The sequence below is a fragment of the Cyanistes caeruleus genome, chromosome 7 (genome assembly GCF_971803275.1).
Source record: "Cyanistes caeruleus chromosome 7, bCyaCae1.hap1.1, whole genome shotgun sequence".
In the NCBI taxonomy this organism is placed as follows: Eukaryota; Metazoa; Chordata; class Aves; order Passeriformes; family Paridae; genus Cyanistes; species Cyanistes caeruleus.
The window spans coordinates 10694075-10717724 of record NC_141707.1 but is presented as its reverse complement, the minus strand read 5'-3'; the positions used below and the strand labels follow the sequence as shown (position 1 = coordinate 10717724).

Sequence of the window (23650 nt, the reverse complement as noted above, 5' to 3'; positions counted from 1 at the left end):
TTAGGAGTCAATGGGGAAAACCCAAAGAGGATTTTTAATCTGTAGTGCTCTCTAACAAAGATAAAAAGTAAGTAGTGATGTAGCTGCACAGACTGAAATAATACCAGAAGTGGAGGAGCAAACCTGGGTATTTCTGCTGATGAGCAGAATTAATGAAAGGAAGGACTGATCACACTTTTGTTCCAGTGCTTTTCTCACCATTTCCACCGCAAAACGTGATTTTCTGTTACCTGGGGAGAAAGCAAATATTAAAAAAAATATATGACGAGAACAAGATTGCAAATCACAAGCATCAATCTCTTAAACTAAATCTTTTCATGTAATTCAGTTTGATGCTGTCATTACATTTGAAAGGAATGCAGAACATTTTTCTTGTCTGTTTGCTCCTCAAACAAGAGGGTAGAGAGGACAAAAAAAAAAAAAAGTAAAGAAGTCTTGAGACTACTAATGCCTTTTAAACCTAGTTATTTCTTTATACCACACAAAACTTTACTGAGAATAAGATCAGAACCCACAAACTTGTTTTCCAAATCAGATGGTTTGAGCAGGTTTTGTTATGAATCTAGTTTTGCTGGGAATGTAGCCTCAAGAGACCCCAAAGGGAATGCAGAAAACTGTCACAGTGGACATCCCTGCTAAAACAATGATCAAACCAATTGCTGCTCTCAGTCAATCAACCTGATCCAGGTCATGTCCTGCAGAAGTGCTCATTCATTTGTTCTCAAGTGTTGCTGAGATTACAGAGACCCAGGGAATCATCCCTCCTCTCAATAATTTGTGACTGCCATGAACTGTCATCCAAAAAAGGGCCCTGTATCTTTGTATGCATCACAAAATAAGAACAGCCTGAAGTTTAATCTAGTAGGTATTGGCTCTCATTTCAAAATCTATTTGTCTGAAATAAATTTGCACTTAAACTGAAACAGTCTCTTCCTCTGGGGTCACCTGAGGTGGAGTAGATTGAAGCAAGTATGAAGGGGTCTTAAATAATTTGATGTCCCTTTTAACATATCCTGAGCGTCTCTTCTGTGTCTTAAATATTTATAAGGTATGAATATCTTGATATATTCCAAAGAAATCAAACACCACATTTTTCCCTGAATCTCTCAATATTCCATGCTATCTCTGTTTCATTGGCAGAGCTATTTCCTGCAGGTTTGGACTTTCATATCCAGGATCATATCACTTAACAGGTTAGGTTATTTGATTTATAGTGTTCAAATAGCCACAATCAACTGAAAACCAGTTCCTGTTGAGCCATCCTAGAACATAAATCAACAGGCTTCAAATTTTTATGCAAGGGCCTATAAGGTTTTCTCCTCTTCTGTAGTCATGCCCAGAGCATAAGATAGAACAAGAAATAAATCCAAGAACCTGGATTTGTCTCTCTTCAATAGAAATGTACCAACAGAACAACTGGACAAAATCCATTCTCAGCTATAGAAAGAGAATTAAACTGCATTATCAAGATCACACACAGGTAGATTTTCTGCAACAATGCCTACATATTCATCACAATAATTGTTTAATTTTTATGAAGCCTAACGACTTACTTGGTAATTGTTCACATTTGAGGAAAAAAAATAATTCTTTCAAGGTCTTTGAGTTAAAGAAAATTTCAATTTGAGTTCTACAAACTTTTAGCTTGTTTGACCACAATAAACATTTCTCAAAATTTCTTAAATCTAACCTTTAAAAAAATATAACACCCTTGGTGACTCCTTTATTTTTATTAATGTTCACTTTCAATTTTTACACTAAAACATTTGTCTGAGTAAAATTTATATTCTAACTTTTCTAGATTGTCCACCTTAGATATTATGCTATTCTATAGATAGATTATGAACCCAAATTTATCTATAGCACCTACTATTTGCCACAGGCATGGGAGTATCAACATGTGTGCTTGAATTTGTACAGAAATTAATCCTGAGGTTTCTGTATGGAAGCATAAACCACATCTCTTGATGATTGCATCCCATAACAACAATAACCCTTCCTTGGGTTCTGCAGTGAATTTGCTGTAGGTCAAGATAAAATGCACAGCAGTGCTCAGCTAAATTAAAATTCCTCATCAGCGCTACTTTCGTATAATGGTGATTGTAGAATTGATTTTATAATTCTAGTGTAAAACTCTCTGGCAATTGCCACTTACTGTCACATGTCAATTCCTTTAGAGTGGCATTCACCATTTTACTTACGTGGTCTGAAGAGGCTGTGCAACATTCCTTGAAAATCCTCTGCACACTTTCTGTTCAAGGTCAGCCTTTTCACATCTTCTGCACAGAAACATTCCCCCTATAAAATAGGTTCTTGAGTCTTGCAGGCAATTTTGGATTATTTAGTAGATAGCTCTTGCTTAATACTCATCTTCCTAGGGGTGCAATGTCTTGGCATCTGGACTAAACTGGAAAAGGTACTCATATCAAAATTGGCGCACCTTTGATGGAGGAACCTGAAACAATTGCATGTAAAAGTTATTTAATGTATTTGTTGTGTACAGTAGATACCATAAAAGATGTGTAGATCAAAACTGTTGATTACCTCTCCATCAGATGCTGGAATTTTAATTCAATCTGGGGTTCCCTGTGTCTGTTTGATATTGTAGTTAGTGACATTCTTCCTAAAACAAATTACAGACTTGCTTTTACACACCTATCAGGGGACCTCTGATCCACCCCACCGAAAACCCAGTCCTTAAGTAAGTTATATAAAATGTTGCCTTAAAAGTTCCCAGAGTTCTGGCCTGTAGAATCAGCTGGCAAATATTCCTTGTTTCTGAGAGCTTAATCTGAACTAAGAATCATCAAATTTTGCTATTGCAATTACTTCTATGCCAGCAACGAGATAGTTCTTTTGTTCTGTGTGGATTTTACTGATAGTAAAAAATCCCCAAATTTTAAAAGGAGTGTACAGTGTCACAGAAACAAAGCACTGTGAATAGTGCAAATAGTGACAGAAAGCACAGTGGGGGAAAGAATCTACAAGAAAAACTGAATCTGGAGCCACTAAACAAAGAAAACCCCAAAACACAGCCACGTACTTCTCAACCATTCCTGTTTGTGAGCTAGAAGCAATGCAAACTGTGACTGATGCCCCAACAGACAATTACAGGAATAAAGGCAGCCAAAACAATGAAATGGTTTCATTCTTCTCCCATCTTTCAATTTTCACTGAAATTTTATCCTAAGACAATGGGAAATCAGGTTTTGAAACCCAGCCTCTTGTTCACATATGCTCTTTTTTAAGCTTTGTACATTCTCAAGGTTTCCACAAACTAAAATTCTCTTTTTTTCCGAAGTCCTGTGCAGATTAAATAAAATCCTTCATCTGAGTCATGTTGTGAACTAACTGTGTCACAGCACAGCTGTGGAGGCTCTTAAGGCAGAGCCAACATTATGACTGCATACGAGTGAACCAGAGACAGCACCCACAGCATTTTCTCTTCCCAGCAGGAGGGACAGAAGCCAAACCAGTTTAATGACCTCTGGGTGTACTGAATGCTGGGGAATTTGACATCTATGACCAGGGTGGGGTTTCTCTGCACTGAACACGCACCTTCTCCTGTCGCCAGGGACAGAATCCGTTAATTCAGAACACTGGCTCCACGCCTTCGTGAGGATGCTCCTCCTTTTCACCGAGGTGTCAAAATTATTTTGAAAGGAATCCTTTTTTCTTGTCTTTGATCCAGATTTCCACTGGACAGCTGAAAAAAAGCCCCACTTCTTAAAGAAATAGCACAGTGCCATGCCCCTAAGGAAGTATTTAATGAAACAGCTATGAGATTTTCTATCAGAAGAGTGTCTCGTAAAGGCTTTTGTGGTCTGCAACTTGTGGTTGTTGGACATCAAAATAATATAAGATGGCAGAAAATGTTTATAAATTTAGGAATAAGCGTAAGAATAAATTCAAAATCTGAATTTGTGTGTATGCTTCATTTTATACAATCACAAAAGAAATAGTATTTTGATATATCTCCAAGTAATAAAAAAATGTATTAAATTCATCAGAAACACAGTCCAAGAATGAATTTTCATAAAAAGCAGGATACCTTTTCAACTTTGGGCTTGGTGTAGAAAGTGGGGGTACATCAAACAAATCACTCCCTCTCACTGGCTCTGCTCAAATCACCATTGCTCCAGAGAGCACATATGGGTCCCAGAAATTCCCAGGTTTCTTGTGCTTCAGCTATTGGTTCCTATGGGATATCTCCATCAAAATATTCCAGGCTTTAGGCTTCAGCAGTAGCAATCCAGCAGATTTTAGGAGCACTATTTTTTTGAACATCTCTTTTAAATTAAAAAAAAAAAAAAAAAAAAAAAGAGAAAAATAACTGTAAGATATGGTCAATATATTTAAAAAATCATTTCACATTTTTCTGTTTGCTGGTTTTTTGTTTTTCTAATGAGAGAATAAATATTCTTGTTTGAATTTACTAAAGAATAACAAAAGGCCATCCGTACTATGACTCATCCATTAGAAAAAACAGAAACATTAGGAAACAGAAGAACACAGGATTAAATATTTTAAGTCTTGATCTGTTCAATATTAATGGGCTGGGAAGGAAAAGGAATTACTGAGGCATAAAAAAAAAAAATCAAAATTTTGAAAAAACCCAACGTTTTCTAAGGCCACTGGAGATGTGCAAGAAGGTCAGAGACCATTGCAATATAAGAGTCTTCCATTAAACATGAAATCCCAGTTTGAAAAAAAGAAAAGAAAAAGCAGTCTTCAGGAACCGAGACAGGCCAGTTTTGATGGTATGAGGCAGGTATGACGTTCTCTTCTGGACTGTAAGTGTTCCATGTGTCCCAAAGTGCGCACTGATTTCCTAGAAAGGAGAAACAGCATCCAGCTGCTTTTCTGGATAGAGGGGAAGTATACCACGCTGGGACCAGCCCTGCTGCTGCTTATACTGGTGGGTGGACAGCCTGGAGGGATGACTGCAAGGATTCTCTCAGCGTGTATTTTATGGGATTTTTTCTGATCTGTGACTTCATCACGTTCTTTTCTCTTCTCTTAACTCCAGTATCCTTTCATAGAGCCTGCTATACCTCTGCAGTTGGAAAGTGGGGCCACTTATGAATTCATGTCATGCATGGAGCAACAACTTGGGACCCTAATTTAGATATATGGGTTGATCTATTTTGCTCTTCAAAGGCAGCTTTTAAAACAACTTTCCTTTCAAGATGAATCTTGTCCTCAGAACATTACAACACCACCTGGTATTTGAGAATCTCAAAATCTCTACCAACAACATCGAGTATAATGACACATAAAGAAGATAATAAAGAGATATTAATAGGTATGCAGCTATGCTACTGAATTAAACTGATTTTATGGTTAAGCTCTATATGGTCTTGCAGGTTTTATCTTAATGTTACAGAACAAAAAACCCTACTTCAAACAGATTAACTGTGTATGTCAGTAGAACTGTCTGAGCTATGAAAAGAAAGGGTGAGAAAATTTTCTTAGATACAGTGAGTAAAAGAAATACCACAACCCCACACCCACCCCTGTCCCCAAAGTAGAAACAACCAAGTTGTGGTAGGTTCTGGCGATGAAGTTCAATAGTTCGGAGAAACATCTGGAAACCAAATGAAAATAGCACATATTCATTCATTTTCATCCCTGCAGACACTGTGGCATGAAGAGTGGTAATTTAATTATTTTTAAATTTTTGCTTGAAACCCGTATGTAAATTTGATTCAAACTTTTCTGTGAATCAGAAAATTGTTATGCCTCATTCAAGATCCTCTTGCTCTTTTTTTCGACATGGGATGCTTTCTAACTCCCTTCCTAAAAATTGTGTTTCATGGAAAATAGAAATAAATATAATAGGAGAAATATGCTTTTAAATTGGAACAATATAACTTTTTTCCTAATAAATATCTTCGAGGTGTGAAACCTTACTCCTTAATATAAGAATGCATTCTTCTCAGCACATCATTTTCTACACACATGGAAAGTTCAGAAAAGGGCCTCCTCCAATTAATGAAATCCTTATTTGAATGGTATTAAACATCCTTTTCTTCAAATAGCAGAACAGTGAATAGGCTGATAGGATTACAATGTAAAACAACACTATTAGGACAGCATTGTGATTACAGAAGAATACTGTAATCATGATTTTGAGAGCAAAGAGTTGAGAGTATGTCTTATATAAAAACACATCCTATCCCACCTTCCCAGCCTAGCTGGACCCCTGTCCTCAAAGGGATGCTCCACCAAACTCTTGCTAGAGATCAGTCAAGCTCCAGGACCCACACCACTGAAGAAATCTTGAATGCAGAAAATTAAAAGAAGCAGCGGTAGAAAGACTCTTGGTGAATGCCACTATGCCCAATTAGTATTTATTCCAAGGTTAGAGATCTGGTGTGGGTGACTATGTCCTGGTGTTTACAGCAGTGGCAGTGTTCAGCCAGTTCAGCTGGCACTACAGGAGAGAAGCAGAGGCTTGATTGCAAAGAGATCCCCTGATGGGAAGAGAGGACTATACAAATCCCCCCTCTCCAGGGCAACTCTGCATCCCACTGGCATGGAAAGAGTGCCAGTCCCCTGCCACCCACCTTGGATCTCCCATTGGCTTCTGCTGGTTCCCAGGGCCACCAGAACACCCAGCTCTTGGAATGCATCAAACAAGTGGACATGTACACAGGACTGAAAGTCTGACCTGCTGTTACAGAAATCTCGGGTTCTTTGCACTACAGAGAATTAAGCTTGTTTCCATTCCCAGAACTTCTGGTGCTGGTTTTCATTTAGGAATTGCACTTCTTAATTTCTAGAGGCCAGGAGGCCAGGGTTGTTGTTGTACTATGTTTCCCATAAGCTGCCTTCCTGTGCATCTCCATGTTTTGCCATTTTGGACTAAAGCACTGCATACCATGAATTTTCAAGCTCCCAGGATATCACCCATTTATTTAATTTATTTTAACTACTCAGAAAGGAAAAATTTTCCTTTGGAAAAACAATGAAATTTCAAAATACTAACTACTTCACACATTTACCATCTATAGAGGTCTGAGAACTTTATCAAGTGCCACTCTTATGTTAATCAAACAGGAAAGTACAACAGAAGGATGAGAGAATATTTTCTAAAAATACAAAATAAATATGTGAGCAGAATAAGTATGAACAGTAGTCCTGATCCAGTGCCACATTTAGTGAATTTCAGATTATGGAGATTGTCAGTTACTTCAGACTTTATCCTCACCAGCCAGATGACACTCACCATTATTCCTCAGAAATGTAACTGGCATTCCCATCAAACTCTTGGTACATTTGGAAACAGAATTGTGCCACCAGGGAATGAAACAGTAAAGCATTCTGGAGTATTACACTGCAAACTGATTAGTCCTCTGCCACTGCTCAGGTAGTGCAGATCCCCAGATTCAGATCTTCTATACTTTTGGATGAACTTCTGAAGGAAAAAAAACCAAAGCATTTCTTAAATACAGGTGCAGGGTAGAACAAATTTCTGAGAACGTATTTAATCAATATTATAATAGCTAACATTTCTAAGATCTTGAATGTACACAAGTGACAGAGAGCTACACTGCTGTCGAGGTTCATGTTCCAAGTTAAACTGGGCATTTCAGTACTAAGTATACCACTGAACTTATCCATTTTACTAACTGATACAAAAAATATCAATACAAATTATAAATGACTTTCCACCCCTTGCCTTCTCAGTAAGTGCAATTCCTTCTGTTTTCGTGATTTGTAATGACTGCTCTAAGGAAACAACAACAACAAAAAAAGGACAAAACTTGCAGGATGCTTTCCATCAGTGTCCTAATGCTTTTTAGCCTGGAGCAATCTCAGGATAAAGTTTTACAGCAGCCTTCTGCAGGTGCGTGCACGCACGTTAGCCTGAGTGTGATACAAACCAGGAGCCCTGTAGGTTATTAAGTATGAAAAACATACTGACAAGAGTATTTACTTGGTTCCACGTTGCAAAAGAGAATAAAAGATCCTTGACTTTGGAATAGCTCTGCAGCTCCCTCTTACACACCTTTCACACACAGAGCCAAGCAGTGTCTGGCTCTGGGGGGTGCTGTGTCAGAGCAGGAATGCACAGCGTTGAAACGCTAATGGGAAAGGAGAAACAAATTTGCCACACGTTGCAACAGGTTGTCACATAATATAGTTTGCAATATTTAATAGTCACCTCATGTTGTAAAATGGTGAAAAGCCTGTGTTTGATATGCCACTGTTAAAATCAAGGGCAAGGGCAGATCATGGGAAGGTTTATGAACTTCTAGTGTGACAGATCCTCACTATCCTCGAAGGCAGAGCTGCTTTCTGTGTTAGCAGCTGCTGTTGAAGAAGATACCCCCTCCTGCCACACCTGACTGCCACAGGTATTGTACTCTTCAACAAAGGCAACAGCACATATCCTCAAGAAACACCAAGAGAATGAAAACAGCACAATATACTTGAGAATTTGTAACACTTACAGTGTATGAACTAAAAACTGCACCATGTGATGTTATCATCAAAAAAGTTTTGAGTATCAGGACCTCCATTTAAAATAAAGCCTCTCAAATTATGTCTTGGGAAAGCCTGAGTTTCCCTACAACTCAGTGCAGTTGATATTGTGATACAAAGAAAACACTAATAGAAGGTGTGTGCGTGTTCAGGGCAAATTTATGGCACCACCATTTTAGTGTATTTGTGAATTTTACCTTCTAATAAAAATGGATGAACATAGGGCCTGTGAAATTTCAGCAATGGATTTTGGTCATATTATGTTTTCATTAACTCGAGAATAAAATGTCATGTAGGTGAAAAAACAACATACATTTAGATCAAATATTTCCTATATGCAAACATGGGAGGAGGGGGACAATGGGGTCTTTTTTATTAATTATTTTATAAACCTTTTCAAAGTTGCAATGAGGTGTCTTTTCAGAGATGATCTTTAAACCCCTATTGAAACACTTTTTCTAAACAAATGACCATTAGAAAAATTCACCTCATCATTATCTTTTAAAAGCTACAAAGCTGTCATCAGCAATACTCAAATATTCATAAGATGTTTTTATAACGTGGTACTTGTGAAAGTACACAAGTAGGGTGGACTGCAATTTCTGCTAAGCAAAGAGTAAAAAATAATTCAAACCATAAGAATTCAGAGAATTTGACCTTGAATAACTTATAACGGTATCAAGCTAACGATGTGCACTACTTTTTCTTTGGACCCAGTGCTTTGCTATTTTGGAATACAATGAGCAAGGAATCTTTATTCTATTCATGCAGAGCTAATGACCCCTCCAAAGACAAAAAAACCATTAATCCTTCCGAGAAATTTCTGCATCTGGCCTCTTTCTGGAACTGATATTGAAGTATGACATTCTGATATGCTTCAAGCAGAAAGGAAATTTTGAAGATTTTGTTTAAAATAAATCAGAACTCCAAAACACATAAATGATCACTATGAAACTGTTGAAATAGATAGGAAGCATATTTATAGACAAACCAAGTTCTTTTTAATGAACTGAGTAGTGGAAAGAAAACATAAACAAGGAAGAATTTTTCTCTATTTTCTGTTTCTGTGAAAATGTCAGGTAAAATGACACATGAAAGAACTTTTCACTGTAGAGTTATTTTTACTACTTTAGCAATGGGTGTGGGAATGTTAATTATTAACATGTTAGTCAGACATGTAATGTTAGTTATTGACATGTAAGTCAGACACTTGAATATGTTAAACACCATATGAACATCACAGTTTTATCATGGCAATACAAAGGACCTTCCCACACTCCTTATCATTGAAATACTTTTGATTTTCCAAGAGTTACACTAACCACGTCTGGGCAGGCTTGATCTGCTTGAGAATCCGGGATCAAATGCATCTGAAAAAATCTTAAAAAAATCTCAAATGAATCTGAAGAAAAAAAAATTAAAAAACTACTATCAATTTGTCTGGAGAGAGCAGCTACTATAAGGTAGAAATAGGACCTCAGCACATATTGTCTTATTTACAAGAAGAGGGATCTGTGAGCACCTGCAGATCTCAAGGCTCCTGGATGGTGTATATACCTGCCATTTTTACTTTAAGCATTCTCTTTTTTAGAACTTCTGATCTAGTTCTCATTCCACCTACACATCATTTGGTTAACTAAGAGCACTGGGAATATCTGGAGACCAGTTGGACAAAAGGAAAAACCCCAGCAATAAGACTGAAGAGGAGCTATTCAGCCCTGTGGCAGCTGAAGAGCCTGCTCTCCAAAGCCCTCACCCCTGTCCCCAGAGAGCCATAAGGCAGCCCCACGGCCAGCCAGCAAGGCACAAGCAGGACACTCTGCTTCCACAAGTCACTACTTGGCTGACCCTGCAGGCTCTCAGCTATCTTCAGGGAATCAATAGCTAGAAGCTGCTTGAACTTTTAACATTTCCGTCATCACGCTAATGATTTTTTTTTTTAAACTCCTCAACACAATAAAAAATTAAGGACAGCTAAATCTTCTTTATGTGCTGCTATTTCACTGCAAGTAAGTTTGTAGCATGAACAGAAAGCTTTGCCTCAAAGTGTTTAGAGTATTTCTTCTTTGTGTTTTGCTTTGACAATTAGGTCAAATTCAAATTAACTACTCAAGGTTCATGATTTTAGCATTAATTTCAGATGTAAGAAATGTTTGTGTTTTTACAGACTCCTCAATTTTTAAGCCAGATATACTGTAAAATGGTATTCACAAATCTGAGATTGTAAAATAAGTGTTATAAATTGTTCCTTTGCACATTATTACAAATATTTGGAACGTTTTCACCAGTGATCTTTAGCCAGGTCTGTTTCTGTGAAAGCATGTTTGTCTGCCATGGGTTACCATCCAACTTCTGTTGAGTTTACTGGGCAGTTCTGGGTTTTGGTCTCCCTTCAAACAGAACTAATGTTAAACCACCTAAACAATCACTTGTCTAGACAGGTAACTAAAATCTTCTAGTGTGTCAGCTGTTCAAGGAGGGAACTCCCAAGGTGTGTAGAATGGGCATTGCTGGAGTAGTCAGGAAGAGGGATGCTAGGAATCTGAGAGACCTGGGTTTTGGGAGGAACCAGACCAAGCAGTTTTGAAGGCAAGAAGTTGACATTTGAGGCACGGACTCTGTGAATGGAGGAAACTGGAACATCAGATCACATGAGGACAGAGCAGGAAGGCAGAAAGGCTGACACCTCAGCCCTGCCAGCCCTCCTGGAGCTTTCTGCTCCATCACTGCCTCTGTGGGAGTGTTCTGGAGGAGCTCTGCTCCTGTCTGCTGCCTCCAAACTCATGAGGCAAAGCCAGCAACAACAGAACAGCATATTTTCTTTACACATGACAACCTCCACCCATCGAACTGAACTGGAGTCAAGACATTTTGGCACATTAATAAACAAAATGTATTCTGTCTGAAATAAGTTAATATAAGGACTGATCCATCTGCACTCTAGAATGCATCCTGGAATGAGATAACCCTACAACAAAAACACTTCATGCACTTCACCTTTACCCTTTGCCACTTACTGCATTCAGAAACTTAGGGATTTGTGAATTTTGAGCTTAAAAAAATTACCTTAATAAAAGGACCTTGCAAATGATGAGTAGCTTTTAATTACACTGAGTTTTAGAATGATAAAATGACATATTTGGGTTTCAGACAAATCTTATTTTCTTAGTTTACAGGGAAATAACAGTTATATTTTCTGCAGATCATGTGAGCCTTTTAACATAATTTTATGGTTTTGGCATATTCTCTTGGGCCAGGGGTTTTTTTAAGGTTTAATCTGCATCTACCTGAACCTAGAATTCCTTATCTTAAAACAAAATCTCACTCTGTTTATCCTGATGACACAAATCATCCTCTTTTTAAAAGTGCAACTTCTCTAAGGTATAACTTGCCTTTCTGCCTTTAAGAGTATTTTTATACTTTATACACTTGAAATAAATATGGTTTTATATAATTTATTTTATTATAAACTGTCTTTGCTCTCCCAAGATTTGGCCCATCACATGAGATGACTACCCTGGAAAGCTTATTTGGATGTCCAAGTTATTTTCACAGTTGCTAGTTATCCTTTCCCCAATCTCTGTGTACTTTGGGAAGGGCAGGGCCTGGACAGAGTCACAGTTATCTGGCTGAGAATTTGAAAAGAAAAAGAACCACCACAAAATGAGCAGCCACTTTAGAAGTTGCTGCAGCAGAGAGGTATCGATCTGTCTGCCAACCTTTCACCAATCCAGCCTTGTAGCCAAATTTCTGGCATGTCTGCCTGTGATCTTCTTGAAGGACACATGTTTGTTTAAAAGATGCATTGTTTTTTTTAAAAGAATTTATGGCAAATAAATTTGCTGCATACAGCCCAGAGATTCCTTTTCTAGGGTGGGCAGTTTTTTTCAAAATTTATTAACAAATTTATCAGGAACAGAAATAATGTGTGCAAATTCAGGGATTATTCTAACTCACCTGGATAAAGTGGTATTTTTGGTGCTGCAGACATAGCCATATGCAGTGACATGGAGAAACCTTTATGTTCTACAATAAATGGACACCTGTTTCCTTGAAAACCTAAAATTAATACATTGATTAATCACTGAGCACTAAAATCAGGGTGAAAGCAGGTTAGGAATTTGCAATAGGTGGAAACATTTTTGACTCCTCAACTTTGAAAATCCCTCTGATTGGAGCACACAAAACTAAACACTAGTTATGCTGGGGAGTGTTTGCAAAAGATGTTTCTCATTTCTCTGTAATGTTTGGATTGCAGATCCTTGGTCCTGGCCACATCTGTCTTTTCCGTTTTGGACTGAGTTTTACACCTCTGCCCTATTCATCATCTTGTACTTTTATCATCTTTATTTCCACCTTCAGCAGTCCTATTTTGCGTTTTTTATTCAGATAATTCAAGGAGAAATGTAACAGATTTAAATATATATGTATTATTATTAATGCATCATTTGCAGCAGCCTTTTCAATAAAAATATTCCTTGTATATTCTAATTAGAAAATTTCAGACTATCACTGGCTGAACTTTCTGAGTGAATTAAAAAATCCAGATGACTAGATCCCTAGACTGCACCTGCAACATTAGTTTCTGTCTATGCTAGCAAATAGGAAATTCTTCTTTTTGTTTACTATGCTTAAAAAAGTATTTTTTTCCCCTAAAACACCCACAGTAGTATCTGGACATAAAGTTTCTCATAACTCCTCAGTTTTTGGTTTCACACTTCATCACTTTGGTTTTCACTAATACTATAATCCTCAACTGGCCTAACATCTCTTTTCTTACAAAACATTCCACTGTGTTCCTCTTCAGTGTAATTTATCAAATGCTCTTTTAGTACCTTCACCTAGCTCATTTAAAACCACTTTTCAGGCTTTTTTGTCCCCTAGCTTTTGTAAAATGAAAGAAAAGAGCAATGTTGAGATACAATTTTCTCCTGCATGTCTACAAAAATTCCCACTAACACTCCTCTGTTTTGTGGAAGTCTTAATGGCAGAGAAGCACAAAAATTTTACAAATATCATACAAAAATTAAGACATTGGTCTTTTTTTCTTTTTATTCTTTTTCTGGGAAAAGTGAAAAATATTTTCTTCCTGACCTCTCTACTAAATAATATTTTGTAATTGTACACTGCACCTCTCATTTTCTTTCCAAATTCCCATCTACAGAAAGTATGATCAAAGCCTCTGCATGGTAAGGAAAACTGTAGACATCCTCAAGGAAAACAATGTAAAGTTTATAAAGTCCCATGAAAATTGATACATATGGAAAGCTTGCTGTAAATTAAGTTGGGAAGACTTATGTAGAGAAAAATTTGAATCTTCAGTGTTCTGTTTATCTGATACTGAGGCTTCAGTGTTTACTTTCCATCAGTCTGTGTTTACAGTGGGTTTGTGGACATTAGATTAGATAGCAATGAGATGTGTAAAAGCCTGGGAAAGAATGAACAGTTGACTTCTTAGTTCCAGAAAACATACAAACTGTCAGTAAATTTTGATATCATGATGACCAATAAGTACATGTTATTAAGTAAGCTTCTTATTTTTCAGCTTCAGAGTAAACCACTTTGGGTTTTTTTTGTGGTTGGGTTTTGGGTTTTTTTCAGTTATAGGGTATTTTTTTTAAGGCAATAATATCCAGAAGACCTCCTGGCTCTTTCCCCAGAACCAATAAAAAAATTACTAGAATTTTCAATTTGATGTTCTAAGATTATGTCCTTTCTCAAATATAAAAATAAGACTTTTTTATCATTATAACAAATATTTTAGCAGAACAAAGTTCAAAATTACTTCATTGATTCAGTGGAATGATTGGAACTAAGTCTCCTGATTTCTGGGTACCTCTTTCAAGGTAAACAAGGTATTTTGAAACAAAATACCTCCCTGTTCCTGTTGTCATATCCATTTCATGCTTGCTCTCATGAAGACCTAACAACCAAGGCAAGCTGGAACTTAATGTTAGGAGAGGTTGTAAGCAACTAAATTGACAATGTAACCTTTTGTGGAAATTCTGTGTTTATGTATGTTATAAACAATTGCTTCCTTGTACAAGGTATAATTCAGCATAAATATCTTAAGACATTTAACGTGTTTTCTAACCGTGTGTAGAAATTTTGTTCACTTCAGTAACTTCATACAATATTTCATTTATGCTGCTCTTTTTAATTTTTTTTTTTCTTTAAGGCTCTTTCAGTTGTTAAAGAGACCTGAAACAAAATACACAATATGTAGCCATGTGTTAGGAAATAGATTTTGTGGATAAAACCAAAGCAAACTCTAAGCAAAACTTAGATAAGTGTAAAGTGCAGTTTCTAGGGTCTTATATCCTCAGTCTTGAAACAAAAAGATATTTTTCAGAATCTCTGAAGAGAGACTGAACAGTTAATTAGAGAATTATCAGGATTTTCTACATTTTGGAGCAGAACAGTAGTAGTTTCTTTGCAAGTGCCTTAAAAGAAGGAAAGATGAAAGAACAGGTCCTGGAAATCCAAAATATAAATAATAAACCAAAGCATTTGTGTTTCCTCTATGTTTTGTGAGCACAGCAGCAGAAACTTTGGGCCTACAGTGTCCATTGACCCATGAAGAAACATTTATCTTTGGTTATCCATAGACCTTATGCCCAAAAAGGATTTTAAGTATCACTTTTATGATAGCTCTGATCTTCTGAGGATGCTTAACTACCTTGTACCTTGCTACATTGATGAAAGGTGTTTTGCAACCTTCTTTTGAGGACTGAATCTCATAAAGATTCCACTGACAGGAACAAAGTAATTGTAAATCAGTTTAAATCCGAGAAGCATCAGCCCTTGTGCAGGGAAAGGGCTGAATCAGGAGTGAGATAGCATGGGAGATGGCTTATAGAGCCTCATCAAAATAATGTTTGACTTCTGGAAGACAAGAAAAGATTTAGTTGGGGACGTTGTCAATAAAGACAGAGCCTCATCATAAAAAAAAAGAAGAAAAAACCAAGAGAGACAAAAGTTTGTGCTTCTGAACAATTCAAATTGTCAATTTTACCCTGTACTCTGTTCTCACACCTAGAACTATGCAAGTTCTTATGCAAATGAACCTGATAAACAATTGAAGAATGAGCTTCAAAAGTGGTTTTTTTTCAGTTCCTATGTAATTTTAAGCCAAAATTGCTGGTTGTGGTCTCAGTCTGAAAGGAGAATATGCAAAATCTCCAAGTGTTTATGGTAGCTAAGGTGAACAAGACATGCAGAATCTGCAAATGAGAGCCTTTCTCCACTGAATTTTTTGACTGAATTGAGAAATCCTGCTTCCTTTTGTACATGGCACAAAAAGGCAGTAGGCAGAGAATTAAAATCTGTGCTGCAGTGTATAATCACACACAGGCAGATGTGTAAAATGGATGACCTAAAAAGTCCTTTCCACTTCTAGTGTCCAAGACTTTGTGAGCATCCTCAAGAGAATATTTTTTTTATTAAAATGCCAACTGAAGATGAGTTTGTTTGGAAAATGAACAATTTTTGTAAAAGAGAGGAATAATTTTCCATGCAGGCTTGTGAGCTGTTGACACAGGGGCAGTAGGCAGCTTCTCTACAGGCAGGCCAGATCAGAGGGCTGTCTTGGCAACAGCTTTTAGAAAACTTAGTTAAGTATTTCCCCCCATATGCTAAAATGGGATTCTTAAAATCAGCTTTCTCTATCTGCTGCTTATGTAGCACTTGAAACAAGAACTGAAAATAATGGTACTCCAGGGTAAAACACTCACTAGTCTGATTAACCCTCAAAGACTGGGCAAGGAAAGACCTACAGCTACTATGCTAGAGTTCATTCTGTACATAATTTCACTAAAAAAAGGGAGCCAATAAATTACTAGGCATTAACATTTACAGTTCCTTGTTGATAACTTTTTTCCTCAATACCATAAAGCAAAAGTCTTCATGCTGCTGGCAAGAACAGCAATCTTCACAAGAGACAATGAATGGTTTCCTTTTCCTATTTTTTTTTTTTTGGAAGGTGCCTGTGTAAAGCCAGTGTTGTCAGATGGGGCTGCTGTGCAGCTGTGAGCAGCTACAGAGGATGTCAAGGCACAGCATGCAGGTGCTCTCTATACAGACTGAGGGTGGGGCTTCCATACTCAATACCATGAAAGAAGCAGCTGAACAAAATAACTCAAAAGATTTCTAAGATATCAATCGAGAAATCAAGATTCAGAGTTTCAAAGTAATAGGATTACATTACAAACTCATGTAACCTACAAATACAAACAGTTTAATTAAGGCTGCTCTTGATGAATTTAAGGCAACATGATGTGGTCTTAAAGGATTGCAGGTCCTAGACCACATGTTTTCTTAGGGGATGTGGGATGCTGCCTAAGGGAAAACTTATTTCCGGACAGCGTGGGTAGCATTAGATTTTATACTGAACCTTTTGTAAAGTTCTGTGTTGTAGAAGCCAGGAAAAAAAATTACAACTCTACTTTGCTAGATAACTCCTTGAATTGTGTTAGTTTCTTTGAATAGTTCTTCACAAGGATTGTCAAGGAATTCTAGTAGGACTTTGGAAATTTAGATTTTACTAAATGCATGTTTTACACAAGAAACAATCTCAGTGTTCGTTTATGATCACTTAGCAAGTAAGAGCTGTTCATAAAACCACACAGATACACTTTGAAGACCAGGAATCACGAATTAAAAGTAAATACACATTGCTACAAATTATTACACGAGAACTTGTTTTCCAAGTCTCCATAATGGGATAAAAAGACATGAACTAATCCAATGGGTGGTATTGTAAAGCATTAAAAAGACATGAACTAATCCGATGGGTGATACTGTAAAGCATTAAACAGAGTATCAGAAGTAACAGAAAATGAAAGAAGATAACTTGTCTCACTTCTGAGCTTGACTGCATGCAGGATTACAATACATGTGGGTATTAAGCAACACCAAACCAGAGGTGAAGTTAAAAGGACACCTTGACAATGGGAGAAAATAATATATAACCCAAAGGAAGCATCAGCCTGCAAAACCCATTGCCTTAAAAAACAGCTGTTGTCCCAGCTTGGTAGTAAATAGCCATAAGGTTTATCTAAAGATCAAAAGAAATGGACCTGATGTTAAAATGCAGACATGACTTAAACAAAAAAATCCAATACAGTGCTTTTTCCATGGGCAGATTAGAAAAAAGTTTTAAAACAAAATGTAGTTAATTAAAAAATCAGTTAATTAGTAAAAAAGTAGAATAGGATTCTTAACTAACTCAGAAAACAAGGGGCAAAAGACCTATAAGCAGCTGACTACCAGCTCAACTACTTTTTGGGGCACGGTTATTCTACTGTGAAAATTGCAGGTTTCCATATTCACAATGGCACACCATTTAACCAGAGAGCTTGTTAGAAACGAAGAAAACAAATAAGGCAAACCATCATTAGCTCTTTAGCCTTGTACAGAAAGAAAAAGGGTATGAAATGGGTCTATTCAGTAAATTGAAAGAACAGGATGAAAATCCTTTCTGAATTACAGACTTTGGAATGAATAAAAATAACATACTGCACATATTTATGCGGTCTGTCCCCAGCTCTCTCTCTGTTTCCATTACAGATTTCATCTGCTGTTGGCTCCTCTGCAGGAAAACTACTTCTTGATCTGCACTGAAGACAAATTCATCATTAAAAATCACTCTCCCCTTCTCTCTAAGAGAAAGCACTTCAATTTTATTCTGTTTTTCTATGTATTTTGATTTCTGAAAATTCTTATAATTGTGAAAGACCATACTGTATGCTATTCTTATCTAAGGGCACAGGTAACAACAACATTTTAAATACTCTGGCCTTGTGCTTGTCACCATTAACATGATGGACTCAAAGCCCTACAAAACCTATGAAATTAGTGCATGTTTTATTCCTGCAATCATAGATACATGCTGACTACATTGTATACTTATGTGCTATACAGCATATAAATATTTTTTTCTATTCCCTCCTTATTTCCCTCACAGAATTCCCTGAAATAATCTACTGTCATGAGACTTTGATTTGAACTGCAAGAACTCGATAATGAGAGGGACTGTTTGATTGTGCTTCAGACAGATGTCCAAAATATTGACTGTTTTATGTTATAATAACTTTTCATTATTTATTTGAATTTTCATGTAGTTCTAGAGTTGCCCAGTGAGATTTTTAACACTTGCAAATTTAAATGAGCCATCATTTAATTGAGCCATCAATAGTAGATGCCTGGATATTTATAAGGGAAAACACCTGATTTATAAACATTTATAGTTTTTTAGGAACAACACACAGAGCAGCATTCTGAGTGTGGCCTTATTTCATGAAGAAACAAAGGAATCTAAGTCATAGATAAGAAAATTATCCCTTTCCTATGCAAAATGTCTTTGTAAATATGAGACTGCTATGTCCAGCTCACAGGAACACAATTGCATTATGTTAAGAGAAGGTTCCACAGAAGTATCAGGCAGTTGCTATTTAGCACAGCATTAATTAGTCTGGCTGCTGGGTCACTGCTCCTTACCCCATGTTTTTTCCTTCATTGAAGGTGTTACATGGTCAGAAACATAATTTACTTCACTTAACACTGTCCTTTTACTGATGAAGCCCTGTACATCAGGGAGTTTACTGCAAAATGTGGTATGCATCACTTACTTAGAAGATTTTTTTCCCTATACTGGATCAGACTAAAGGCCCTTCTAGACTGAAATTCCAGTTTGACCAGTGACCAATGATTCCTCAGGAGGAATGTTAGAGCAGGACAATTACAAACCAACACTCTCCCAGAGTAAAACTGCTTCTAGCAATTTACAGCTAAGCAACAAGCAGTGTTCTGTTTTAATGTCTTCCAAATGTGACTTTGCTTTTTTTTGGTTTATTTTCCTTGCAAGTTCTCTGGGAAAATTCTGAACCTATATAAACAGCATTCAGTGCATCCCATGGCAAGGCCCATGGCCTTGGCAGTTTGAATTTCATTGTATCGTGTGAAGAAATAATCCTTTTGTGTAGTTTGATATTGGCACTTGCTAGTTTCATTCAATGCCCTCTAGCTCAAGGCAGCACAGAACCATTCCTTATTTATCTCTTTCATTCTTCTTGTTACTTCATAAAACACTCAAAGTCTTGCCAGGATTTGCCTTTGAGGCTGGGAAGCATTGGTCAAATCGTTCTCTAACCAAATTGTGATCTCAAAACCTCCTCTGCCAGATGAGACACAAGCATGAAATTGCTCTGAGCTTAGACACATGGACCTGGAGTGAAACAGAATGCGTCCCTTCCCATCTTTCCCCCAAAAGGGTTCAGCCTGTCACATGTATGGTCACTGTTTTGTAGACAGAAGATTGATCATTGAGCTAGGAATATTACCCTCTGACTTTTAAGATAAACTTAGAACTTACTGAAAGTAACAGTGAGTGATACGCAAGAAATAAGCAGAGAAGTACCAGAATATTTCATTCAAAGTAAACCTGAACTTGTTAATTTCAGAATTGTGGAATTTTTTTCTGTTGTTCTTTGTGGCTTGTTTTAATAAGGATAGATTGTTTATTAATTGTGGGATATGGGGTTATAATTGTTAAGGTTTTTAAATTTTCTGTTTACCAGAAAGCCCTGTTAAGAAGTTGGGGGATGAGAGATAGTTATGACTCGTGGACAGCAGCACTGCAGCTGAGCCAATGGGTGCTCTTCTTCTGTTTGGATTTTCTCTGGTTGAGATTAAAGGTATAAAGGGGGGTAACTTCTACAAGAAAGTGATTTCCTTCACATGTACAAGACAATCCATATCTTTGTTCCCTACTGCTACAATTAATCTTTAAAATTTATAATATGAGACTGTATGACTTTAAAAATCACATGACTGCTTGAACATGTTGCATAAACAGAATGAATTTGGAAAATATCACTAGAATATCCAGAATATTTTATTTTGAAAAGTTTACTGTTTTGGTTTTGGTTGTTGGGAACAACTGGGCTGAAAAGGAGTCAGCTGACACATTCAGCAGACTATACCAAAACACAAACAAAAATTTTCTGAGAATAAAACCTAACAAAAAACAAAACTGTTGCAGGCTATATATTTCAACATCATATAACCAATTCTTTCACTCTGTTCATTCAAAATACTTCTTCACTTTTCATTTCTTGCTCATCATTTAAATTTAAATGTAATCATCAGCTAAGCTTCAGCAAACTTCATTCATACTGGACAAAGCTGGCATATCATCCCTTCTGTCTGTTCAGTGCCTCAGCTGTAGTATCCTTTAAAAAACTGTTCATAAATGGATATGGACATTTCAAATCCAAACCTTATCTGTTTCAATTCAGTTCTCCCTTTCAGCCTCTGTTGCATAAGGTGGCTATTTTCTGAGAGGTTTCAACACCAAAATGATACTTAATGCCAAAAAATTGGACAGTTTTAATAGAGTATCCCAGGCTCTAAAAGATGCTTTATCACAAATAAGTCAGCCATCACCACCTTACCTCCATTTTTTCTACATTTGGCCAATTATAAATTAGTATACAGAGAAAGAAAAAGAATTTCAAAATGCTGGATGAATGAATGAAACTTAGATATCTGTCAGCAGATGAATTTGCTTAATTGCAGCTTAAACACTGAGAGGTGTGTAGCTGTAGAATTGCTTGTTCTCCCAAGGTCATCAAAAGTGCTAATTTGCTTACATAAACCAATGCTCCTGCATTTTTTTTATTGAGATTGCCTACAGTAAATGCATATTTTCCTCAAAACTGGAAAATGAGGTAGGATTTTTTTAATGGCTGAAATAAGGAAAATATGTTATGGGAGTCTAATGGATTACAGAAGACGTGATCCTTGCTATCTGTATTTGTAAAAAAATAAAAGATTGTTTTACTGCAAAAATATTGCAGGAAAGAAAATATACAGAAGTTCCATGCAGGAAAGGAGTCATAACAACAACCTTTTAGTTTCAAGTGTCTTAAACAGAAATTTTGTTTTCAAAAGGAAAGCTTCAAAATTATCATGTATTGTATGAAAATTATGAGCCCATTTCAACAGGATGGCTGCCTTAATTGTAATGTCAAAATCATTAAAAGAATAAACTGTATCTTTATTCCATATGAACTACAGGAATATAATGTTAACAAGAAACAAAAAATGTTTCTGTCTTAATTATATTCAAAATTTTTCTGTGCAATCTTTCAAGAGAAACATTTTTACTTACATTGACCTTGAATTCAGTTTCTCAGGTCTTGCATCTGATTTTGTTTCTCTTCTCTGTCTTCAGATTAACATACCAGGGAAGCTGAATATATCTTGTTTAGCTTTCCTATATTTCCCCCTAATTCTGTAAAAGCAAGAATGATATTATTTTACACAAGGTCTTAGCCCAGCAAAGCTTTTGCACTTAATATTAAATACCTGAATGATCCCAGTTAAGTCAAAACAATATTTCGTAGAAGAGCTACATATGGTCTAAAGCTGTACCTTCTGGATTTTCATGCAATGTGTTTTGGCTAAATCTAACATAACATATTAGGTTAAAATAATATTCTAAATTAAATACTCTAAATTGAATGTTTATTAGGATATGAACATCTCCATGCAAAGAAAAAAATGTGTACTTAAAGAATGGGACTCGTAGTCATATCATGATGTGCTTTCACTAAATATTTTGTTAGATGTATCAGTGACAAAACCTGCAGGAAGAATCAATCTACAGGAATGCTCTGCTTTTTTTTGTGCAGAGAGCAGCAATGCAGGAATACAACACAGATTATCAAGAGAGTCATCCCTTTGAGTTCTGGCAGATATTGTTCTCTGGGTATGACACAATCAGCAGCAAAATACCAGCACCACAATCCAACCAGTAAATGGTGTCCTTTCCTATTATTATTATTCTTCACTGTGAATCCCAAAGACACTTAAAAGGGAGGCTAAGGAAAGAACTGCAATAACTATCACAGAATCATGGAATATCCTGAGTCAGAAGAGAGCCACGAGGATCATTGAAGTCCAACTCCTATCCCTGCTCAGGACACTCCCAAGAACCTATCCATATTTTAATTGATAAATTCATAACTATCTATGTTATTATTTAGAAATATGCACAACAGGTAGCATGGTCTAAGAGCTGAGGATTTCCCCTGGTGTTATAGTCTGGTAAGCACTTGAAAGAGGAAAAATGTTGTGGCAAAAATGAAGTAAAACTCTATGAATTTCTGAATAGTAAATTCAGAAGGGAATTTACCTGGAGGGTAAAGTTTTCATACAGCAGACAAAATGTTTTTCCTTTCCATTTAGTCCAAGGTTTTTGGGAAATGTGTCTTGTGAAGGCCAAAGTGCTATTGGCAGAAACTAGAAGGAATGAACAGAAAGGTCAGTCATGTGCAGCAGCAAGAGTTTCTTCCGAGAGCCTCCTGTTTTGGAGGGCTCATTACTCCGTTCTCTCGCACTACAGTCTTTTAAATCAAACCATGTCAGCTGCATGGCTGCCATCCATACATTCTGGCTTCAGAGGAATATAGATTTCTGACTTGCCAGAGACGTGAGCTGAAGTGTGGGAAGGTTTGTGTCTTATAAAATAATTCAGCCGTGCCAGGGAAAAGTAATAGCCAAAAAATCAGAGGAGACAGTATTTCTTTAAATGAATAAAGCAGGCAAATACCTACTGCAGAGGCTAAGACCCACTGCTAGCCTCATTCATGCAGAACTGCAAGGCTGTGATATGGGCAGCTCTAGCCACAACACTGGTGCTCCAAGAAATACTGAGCTATTATCCTCATTTTTTGGGGAATGCTTCTTACCTGACTATTATGCAATCCAGATAACAGCTTAAATCAGTCAACTCAGAAGTATAATTTAATAATGAATTGGAAACTTGGCAGCATCACTAGCCTTCTGACTTAGAAGCCAAAGTGGGAAGGCTGGAACTGCCATCATGATCTTATACCAACTTTCAGTGTGCCTTCACAGTAGTATCTCAAAGCATATGCATTGATAATTCTTCCAAACATCTGTGTTAGAACTGGAAGAATGGAAGAACCAGGTTTTAAATGGGACAATTGTGCTAACCAAAATGTCAGGAAGAACAATAGCCATAGATGCTGCAGCTTCCTCTCAGTCACGTACTTTGTTCCTAGCAAACTCTACATTGAAAACCATAAAATTAGGATGAACTAATTAGTCCATGGAACTCAATAAATACAAATGA

The 23650-nt window shown here is 36.7% G+C and overlaps 1 long non-coding RNA gene across 3 annotated transcripts in view; it reads right to left on the bottom strand.

Annotated features, from left to right (window-relative positions):
- Positions 1–123: 123 nt before the first annotated feature.
- Positions 124–23650, bottom strand: part of LOC111931915 (uncharacterized) — an 83683-nt gene continuing 60156 nt past the window's right edge. The window contains exons 2-11 of one of the 3 annotated variants that reach the window (XR_015289498.1): positions 22688–22794; positions 21662–21784; positions 18007–18107; positions 12448–12549; positions 9813–9870; positions 7232–7420; positions 4052–4289; positions 3548–3706; positions 2202–2298; positions 124–230 (exon numbers count right to left, since the gene is read on the bottom strand). This is a non-coding gene — a long non-coding RNA (uncharacterized LOC111931915). The remainder of the gene's footprint in view (positions 231–2201; positions 2299–3547; positions 3707–4051; positions 4290–7231; positions 7421–9812; positions 9871–12447; positions 12550–18006; positions 18108–21661; positions 21785–22687; positions 22795–23650) is intronic. The other 2 variants (XR_015289499.1, XR_015289500.1) reach the window with 2 other exon arrangements.